General features: G+C 38.8%; 1 long non-coding RNA gene across 1 annotated transcript; it reads left to right on the top strand.

The window, feature by feature from the left end:
- The first annotated feature begins 8013 nt into the window (after positions 1 to 8013).
- Positions 8014 to 9381, top strand: LOC122198631. Its single transcript, XR_006193071.1, has 3 exons — positions 8014 to 8103; positions 8273 to 8395; positions 9192 to 9381. It is a non-coding gene; the product is annotated as an uncharacterized LOC122198631 (long non-coding RNA).
- Positions 9382 to 9636: the final 255 nt, after the last annotated feature.

Here is a 9636-nt window from a genome sequence, read left to right on the forward strand (position 1 = left end):
AAGCATGAAGAATTGCTTTCATAATTCCTTCCTTCTCTAAATGTGATTTGTCCTAGGCAAAATGCAAGTGCGATTTGGGTAGTAATTAAAATTTAATATGTTTGGGGGCACCTGGGTGGTTCAGTTGGTTAGGTGTCCGACTCTTGATTTCGGCTCAGGTCATGATCTCACGGTTCGTGAGTTTGAGCCCCGCATCAGACTCTGTGCTGATGTCGTGGAGCATGCTTGGGATTCTCTCTCTCCCTCTCTCTGCCCCTTTCCTGCTCACATGCTCTCTTTCTCTCTCAAAATAAATAAATAAAACTTAAAAATATAAAATAAAATAAAATAAAATAAAATAAAATAAAATAAAATAAAATAAAATAAAATTTAATATGTTTTGCCAAAAAAAAATCTACCTAATGGGTTTTTATTTTTTTATTTTTTTGAGAGAGAGAGTGCACACATGTGTGTGCATGAGGGAGTGAGGCGGGGGGTGGGAGTAAGAGAGGAAGAGAGAGAATCCTAAACTGGCCCCACACCCAGCATGGAGCCTGATGTGGGATGATGAGATCCTGTCCTGAGCTGAAATCAAGAGTCTGACGCTTAACTGAATGAGCCACCCACATGCCCCATTAATGGATTTCTTTTTTGAGAGAGAGAGAGAGAGAAAGAGAGAGAGAGAGAGAGAGAGGGCACGCACTCGTGAGCAAGCGAGGGAGGGACAGAGAGAGAGGGAGAGAGAGAGAGAATCCCAAGCAAGCTTCACACTGTCAGTGAAGAGCCGGGTGCGGGGCTCAAACACACAAACCACGAGATCATGACCTGAGCTGAAGTTAGATGCTTAACCGACTAAACCACCCAGGTGTGCCCCCCACCAGCTAATGGATTTTTAATTTCTCCGTTTCTATTGACTGAATAGTTAGCAGAATGGGATAACGATAACTGATGATCATAATAACAGTGCATAATACATGTCAAACCCTGTTATTTGTATTAAGTACATGACCTACACAAGTCTATAAATTGTCTACTACTGTAATCTGCATTTTGCAATCAAGCAAACTGACACTTAGTCTAGGTCATATAACAAGGAGAGGCTGAGATTTAATCTCAGGGAGTCCTGATCCAGAGCTTTTAGTATACTGCTCCTCCATGGGAATGATGATAGATGGTCTCTGTGTATGCACAAACATCCTCAAAGAATTAGCAGCTCTATCCCTAATACAAATAAGTAAAAGCAATAACTAAAAGTTTTCACCATTTAAAACCTATTCCCCATTATCATTTGGGGTACAGAGTGCTGAGGTCAAGTGTACATTTATGCCAGTGATCTTGATTTTGGCATCACACTAATTCAGAGGTAGTTGGGGCACGTAGCTTACTTCTAGCACCACACATCAGTCTCTCTGTGCCATAAGAATTCTCTGTGGCAGGCAGAATCTGATCTCCCAGTACTCTAATGCTGAAATTAGAGAGCTCAAACAACAGCTGATTGCACACCATGAGATCCACTAAAATCTGACAGCAGGTGTATTCAGCAAGTTTGACCATAATGATGGCAATAAGGAGACTTTCTGTTAAAGGGACAAGAGAGCAGATATCTGGCACCAAGCACTGGAAAAAGGCAAGACAATTTTAAACAAGTACCACATGTGGTGACTCATTAGATGTTGAAAGCTAATAAGAGACCGAAGATTTTTAGCTTAGCACTGATGCTGTGGACAGCAGGATATCCTAACATCTAGAAATTGAGAATGAATCAGGAGGTGGTGATAAATCCTGTGCTGATGCCTGGTGTGTGGAACTGTTATATTTTTAGGATAAAGGCAAGGATGTAAAAATCGAAGAGAGTGCCAGAGTGAAGCAAATATACTGAGAGATCTGCACGTTTGTGCGTTCATTCATTCATGGGCCAAGTATGACAACTTGGTGGGTAGTGTCTTAGGTTTCAGAAGACAGAAATCAACAAGAGAGACATGGCATCTTCCTGATGGAGGTGATGATCTAACAGAAGGAAAATAACTAACCAGATAAAGGTTATAAAGTGTGAGCGGTGTCGGAATACTAGAGATCCATGATACGATGAGGACTACATTCTAGGCAAGTGAAGAAATTCCAGTGGACGTGCAGGTCTGGGACAAGGAGAAGGAATAATGCACAGGGAGGAAAGTCCCATAAGTTGAGACCTGAGCACAGAAGGTCAGAGATGGTGGGAGCTGGGGGTGACTAGTGAGCGTGGAGAGGTAGAGAGGGGACAGACGTGTCCCTATTCTTACAGTGTGGCTATTCTTACAGACATGAAAGTTATTCTAATAGCCATATTTTTTAAAAAGAGCCAGCTAACCAAAATGTATATTTTGAGAAACTGCTATGTACCACACAATGAACAAGATAAAGTCCTTGTCCTCAAAGAGCTTATCTAATAGCAGAGAGATTCAGATACTAAACCCATAAAAGAATAAAGAGAAATAAATATCCACCAAATGCTAGGAAAAAGATAAAATAGGGTGCTATGGGAGGGAATGAGTGAAGAGGCAGGGGACACTCCAATCCTAGTGGACAAGAATGACCACTTTTGAAAAGGGGAAATATTTGAATTGAGGTTTGAACCATGAGAAAGGAAGAGACATGTGAAGGTCTGGGGAAAGCATTTCGGTCAGAAGGACAGCAAACACCTACAGGCAGAAACGAGCAGGTATGTGTTCAAGGCTCAGAAACTAGGCCAGTGTGGCTAAAGAGAGGAAGTGAAGGGAGGTTTAAAATATACTGTGTCAGAGAGATAAACAGAGGACAGATCAGGTAGAACCTTGAAGGAAGAGTTTGACCCTAGATAACCCCAGTTACGCCCTTTAACCCAATTATCAATAATTAACTAATGATTCTCTCTTTTACCCTCTAAAGCTTATCGGGTATGGCAAATTGCTCAGATTTGGTTCAGGTAAAAGCCACCGGGAACTTTCAAGCAAGGGAATGACATGATCTTTTTTTTTTAACTTTATTTATTTATTTATTTAGAGAGAGAGAGAGAGCAAGCATTGGAGGGGCAGAGAGAGAGGACAAGAGAGAATCCCAAGCAGACTCTGTTCTGTCAGCACGAGCCCAATGTGGGCTTGATCCTGCAACTGCGAGATCATTACCTGAGCCGAAACCAAGAGTCGGTCGGTCACCTAACCGACTGAGCCACTGAGGCGCCCTGGGAATGACATGACCTTATTCATGCCTTTTCAAAGTTGCTTGGCTGCAATTTAAACAAATTCTGTAAGGGGGAACAAATAAGGGTGAGAGCCCGGTCAGGAGACCTCACATTTCCATTCATTCTGTTTAAGGCCCTGATAGGCAAAAAAACTGGGGTTTCTCACAGTTCTCCAGAATCGTGGAATTTGGTAAGAATCTTAGAGTTTACTTTGTCTATAGGTCTGATACTATGTAACAATGCAATCTTACAATAGTAGATGCTTACAACTGGCTCTAACAAAACTTTTAAAGTTTTAAAAAGAAGGGTTTTAAAGAGAAGACTACCATTGAACAAAGAGGCAAAGGACTTAGAATAAAAATAGCCTTTGGAGCAAGACAGAATCATATAGGAGTCCTCACTCTTTTTTTTTAAATTTTTTTAAATTTATTTATTTATTTTTTTAATGTTTATTTTTTTGAGACAGAGAGAGACTGAGCATGAATGGAGGAGGGTCAGAGAGAGAGGGAGACACAGAATCTGAAGCAGGCCCCAGGCTCTGAGCTGTCAGCACAGAGCCCGAGGCGGGGCTCGAACTCACAGACCATGAGATCATGACCTGAGCCAAAGTCGGACGCTTAACCAACTGAGCCACCCAGGCACCCCTTAATTTATTTATTTTTGAGAGAAAGAGACAGAGCGTGAACAGGAGAGGGTCAGAGAGAGAGGGAGACACAGAATCGGAAGCAGGCTCCAGGCTCCAAGCTGTCAGCACAGAGCCCGACGTGGGGTTCGAACTCAAGTGATGAGATCAAGACCTGAGCTGAAATCCAACGCTTAACTGACTGATCCTCCTAGGTGCCCCCAGGAGTCCTCACTTTTTATGAGCTTTGTGACCTTTGGCAAATTACTTAACTTCTCTGAGCCTTTCATTTGCCATTTGCAAAATAGAAATAATAATGACCAGGGCGCCTGGGTGGCTCAACTGGTTGAGCCTCCAACTTTTAATTTCAGCTCAGGTCATGATCTCCATGGCGCTCCACATGGGGCTCCCTGCTGACTGCAGAGCCTGCTTGGGATTCTCTTTCTCTTCCTCTGTCTCTCTTCCCTTCCTCAACTCATGCTGTCTCTCTCTCAAAATAAATAACATAACATAACATAACATAGCACAATATAACATAACATAACAAAAAAAAATGACCACCTGGCTGCCTTTAAGAATTGAAAATAAGATATGTAAGCACTGACTGATGCAGAGTATTTCAATATTATAAAAAGAAAGTATGCAATAAAGCTTCTTTAATGTCATTTCAAAAATGCCAATCCTGCCTGACAAAGTGATTTTCAAATTATTGTTGACATCACTTTTTCCAGTTCACGTTGAAACTGGAACAACACATTCTCTCCCCAGGGTAATGCACACATGACATTTTGCAAACACTTATTGGATGGGCGCTCTAAAACAATTTTTGCAAAACTGTTGAAGGACTCCTTATAAAATAAACTGAGCTGGCAATTTTAGAACTATAATTCCATCTAAACCTCACCCTCGGTATCCCAACTTTCTTGGCAAGGTAACTTGAATCTTTCTCTGCTTCTCACATCCCTTCTCTACCTCTAGTCTAACTGACCACTAAGCAAATGTATAAGTTATAAGTGACTATCAGACACACAAGAGGCAAGTAGTATACACTTTCATAATAAAGAAAGAAAAAAATTATTGAAAGTCTCCAGTAATCATGGCAGCAATGTTTTTCCTAGAGTGATTTTGTCCTGATAAATCTGGGCAGGTCTAACTGTTCCTGAAATATATTTTCACATTGTCTCTTCCACTCCTGCAGCCAGGATAAGATGACCCAAATCTTTGTGATTTACTACTGGTGCTAAGAGACCAGAACCACAAACACTCATCCACATCTAAAGGGACAACCTTTCTCAGAAATCTTGACTAGTAATTATACTAAAAGGAAGTCTTCATAAAAATATCACAACATGATATTAGTTTTCTAGAGCTGACATAACAAAGTGCCACAAACTAGTGGCTTAAAGAACAGAAAGTTATTGTCTCACAGTTCTGGAAACTATAAGTCCAAGATCAAGGTGTGGGCAGCATTGTTTCCTTCTGAAGGCTGTGAGAGAGAATTTGTTCCATGCATCTCACCTACCTCCTGGCAGTTTCCTGGCATTCTTTGGCTTATGGATGTATCTCCCTGATCTTTGTCTTCATGTTTATGTGGCATTCTCATGGTGTGCATATCTGTCCCTTCACAAGATATTCTTTTTGCAAGCATACCAGTCCTACTACAGCAGAGGTTCACCCTACTCTAGTATGACATCACCTTAATTTAAGAAATCATATCAAAAACGACCCTATTTCCAAGTAAGTTTACATTTTGAGGTACTGGGGATTAGGACTTAAATATATAAATTTGGGGGACACAAAATTCAACCCATCACAACACAGAAATGTATCCTCTTTATTTTACAATTATTTATAATCCACCCAAAAAATATTTTATTTGAACTTTTTAATTTAAAAAAAGGTGAAAAAGGAACTTCCTTAGCTAAAGAGTATCTACAAAAGAATCTATTGCTAACATCATACCTAGTGGTAAAAAACTTGAAGTTTTCTCACTAAGATCAGCTACAAAACAAGGACCTCCCCTCTCACCACTCCTTTTCAACACTGTACTAGAAGTTCTAGCCAATGCAATAAGACAATAAAAGAAAATGAGAGATATACAGATTGGGAAGGAAGAAATATAACTATCTTTGTTTGCACATGACATGATTGTCTATATAGAAAATCCAAAGGAACTGAGAAACTCTTGGAACTAATAAGTGAATACAGCAAGATTGCAGGATACAAAGTTAATATGCAAAAGTGAAACACTTTCCTATATACCAGCAATGAACAAGTGGGATTTGAAATTAAAAACACAATACCATTTACATTAGCACTCCTCAAAATGAAATACTCAGGTATAATTTTAACAAAATACGTAGAAGACCTATATGAAGAAAACGATAAAACTTTGATGAATGAATCTAAAGAAAAATAAATGGAGGAATATTTCATGTTCATGAATAGGAAAACTAAATATGTTAAGATATCAGTTGCTAACCAAATTGATCTACAGACTCAATGCAATACCAGCCAAAATCCCAGCCATTTATTTTGTGGATATCAACAAAATGGATTTTAAAGTTTACATGGAGAGGCAAAAAATCCAACAGAGCCAACATGATATTAAAGGGGAAAAAGTTGGAGGACGAACCCTACTCAACTTCAAGACCTACTGTAAATCTGTAGTAACCAAGACAGTGTGGTATTGATAGAAGAGTAAACAAATAGAACAATGGAACAGAATAGAGAGCCCAGGAATAGACCTATATAAATATAGTCAATTGATCTTTGACAAAGGAACAAAGACAATATCATGGGGAAAAGATAAGTCTTTTCACCAAATGGTTTTGGGACAACTGGACATCCACATGCAAAAAGAGGAAAGAAAGAAAGAAAGAAAGAAAGAAAGAAAGAAAGAAAGAAAGAAAGAAAGAAAAAAGAAAGAAGAGGAAGAGAGAGAGGAAGGAAGCAAGGGAGGGAGGGAGGAAGAGAATCTAGATAGAGACCTTACACTTGTCACAAAAATTAACTCAACATAGATAAAGTAAAATGCAAAAGTATAAAACTCCTGAAAGATAACATAAGGGAAAACCTAGATGACCTTGTGTATCACAATGGCTTTTGAGATACAACACCAAAGACAAAATTTAAAAAAATTGATAAGGTGGGCTTCATTAAAATTAAAACGTGCTACTTGGTAAAAGATACTGGCAATAGAATGAGAAGGCAAGAAGACAGACTGGAAGAAAATATTTGCAAAAGGCATATCCAAAATACAAAGAACTGTTAAAACTCAACAGTAAAACAACAACAACAACAACAACAACAACAACAACAACAACAACAAATTTTTTTTTAATGGCACAAAGACCTTAACAGATACCTCACCAAAGAGGATATAGAGATAACAAATAAGTATATGAAAAGATGTTATATGTCATCAGCTAGATGCAAATGAAAATAATGAGATACCACCACACACATATTAGACTGGGAAAAATCCAGAACACTGGCAACACCAAATGCTGGTGAGGATGTGAAGCAACAGGAACTCCCATTCATTGCTGGTAGAAATGCAAAATGGTATATAGCCACTTTGGAAGACATTTTGGTGAGTTTCTTACAAAACCAAGCGTGCTCTTACCATACAATCAAGTAGTCATACTCCTTGGTAGTTACTCAAAATATTTGAAAACTTAGATACACACAAAAACCTGTGAATGGATATTTATAGCAGCATAATTCATAATCACCAAAATGTGGAAGCAACCAAAATGTCTTTTAATAAATGAACTGTGATACATCTAGATATTGGAATATTATTCAGCAATTTAAAAAAAATGATCTATCAGATTATGAAAAGATAAGGAAAAACCATAAATGTTTATTACTATGTGAAAAAATATGACAAAGGTATAGTGTGATTCCAACTATATGACATTCTGGAAAAGACAAAATTATGAAGACAGTAAAAATATCAGATTGCCAAGGGCTGAGTTGGGGGTAGGAGATGAATAGAGGATTTTTTTTTGGCAAGTGAAAGTACTCTGTTACTATAATAATGGATACATGTTATTATATATTTGTCCAAACCCATAGAATGTACAACAGAAATAATGAACCATAATGTGAACCATAATGTATATTATGGAACTTGGGTAGTTATGACGTATCAATGTGGCTCATCAATTGTAACAAATTTACCACTCTGAGAGGGATTCTGATCCCAGGAGAGTCTATGCATACATGGGTCTGGTGTATCTGGGAAATCTCTGTATCTTCCCCTAAATGTTTTTGCAAACATAAGCTGCTCTAAAAGAAGGTGGGTTGTTTTTTTAAGTGACTTTTTAAAAGATCTTAGAGCTACATAATTCATTCCTATTTAAAAAGATATTTCTTCTGAAAATATTATGCCTTGTTAAAAAAAATATACGGCATTATAAAAAGTAACTTAACATAGAAAAAAAAATCTGAAGCAGACTTCCCCACAGGCCTACCCCTGCCACTGCTGGTTTCCAAGTTGACATTTGAGTCTCAAGGGTAATCAAGAACATGGAATTCATTCTGAAAATCTCTTCTGCTCGGTTGGAACAACTGTGTTTATAAGGCACATGGTATGATGAAGATTACATTTATTTTAAATTAGTCTGGGGATGGCATTGTTGTTCTAAAAGTCTGAAGGTGGACTCACAAATTTAAATAGTTCATGTTAGTAGCAAAGCCTGCTGTTTGCTGTAGCAGATGCTGTCAGTGCTCCGCCCATATCCTGTAGGATTTGTCTTACCAAAAGCACCTGTGACTCTGTGCCAGAGGAGAGTTGGGTAGCAGGCTGGAAGTGCTGCGGGGGTTAATACAACTGGGAGGAACCCTAAGCCAATGGCAGATGGCAGTTGTCAGACAAATGGGACAACTTGGTTGGGATAACTCTGAGAAGTGTCTACACTGACTCCCAGGATTCCCCTGCTGAATTAATCTTCAGTTGCCCATTCTTGTAACTTGATTTATAGTGTACCCTTTATTAGCTAGCTTCCTTCCTTCTCTCACTTTCCTACTTTCCTTATGTTTCCTAGTTTCGTCTCCTAAACACACAACTTACACATTGTTTTAGGATCTGCTTCTAGGGTAACCCAAACTAAGACCATTATCTTCTCAATAGCTATTGCCTTCTTCCTTGTTAACATGACTTCAGTTTTCCTGAAGTTCCCACCCCCCTCCCTGGCATCATGGGCTGGCTCATATCACCCCAAGGAAGGGATCCTAACTAGTCTAGATCAATTATGGCATTCTTGTTCTAGCGTGAGCAGTTAGCTCAGATATGACCAATAAGACATGATAGAGAGTCAGCTAGAGGACTTTAGAGACAAAGGAAAAGCCAGCTTATTTTCAGCCCCTGAATTTTTTCATGTCTAGGTGAGATGCTGGAACTGGTATAGTCATCTTACAACAATGAGAGGAAATATTGGAAGGAAGAGTCAACACAAAGAGGGCAGAGCCACAAGAACTCCCAAGAAGCAGAGTCAGAGTCCTAATTATATTCTATCTGGAGTTGCTTTGTCTTTGGAATTCATGCTATGTGAAATAATTCCTTTTGTTTAAAGCAGTTGAGTCAGGATTTTTGTTACTATAGGTAGAAATCATCTAATTAATAAATTTTCTTGACGGCAGAAAAAACAAAACATAGTCCCTAGAATGCTGAGAGAATACATATGGCCACTGAAACAGGAATCAAGTACCAAAAGGAGTCAAACAGACATCAGCAGAAACAATTCAGGGTCAGGGAAAGGATATGTGGAATCATATTCACCAAGCAATGATGGCACATAAAGCTAGAATGTACAAACCAGATAAGTAGGGC

The sequence above is a fragment of the Panthera leo genome, chromosome C2 (genome assembly GCF_018350215.1).
Source record: "Panthera leo isolate Ple1 chromosome C2, P.leo_Ple1_pat1.1, whole genome shotgun sequence".
NCBI classification, from domain to species: domain Eukaryota; kingdom Metazoa; phylum Chordata; class Mammalia; order Carnivora; family Felidae; genus Panthera; species Panthera leo.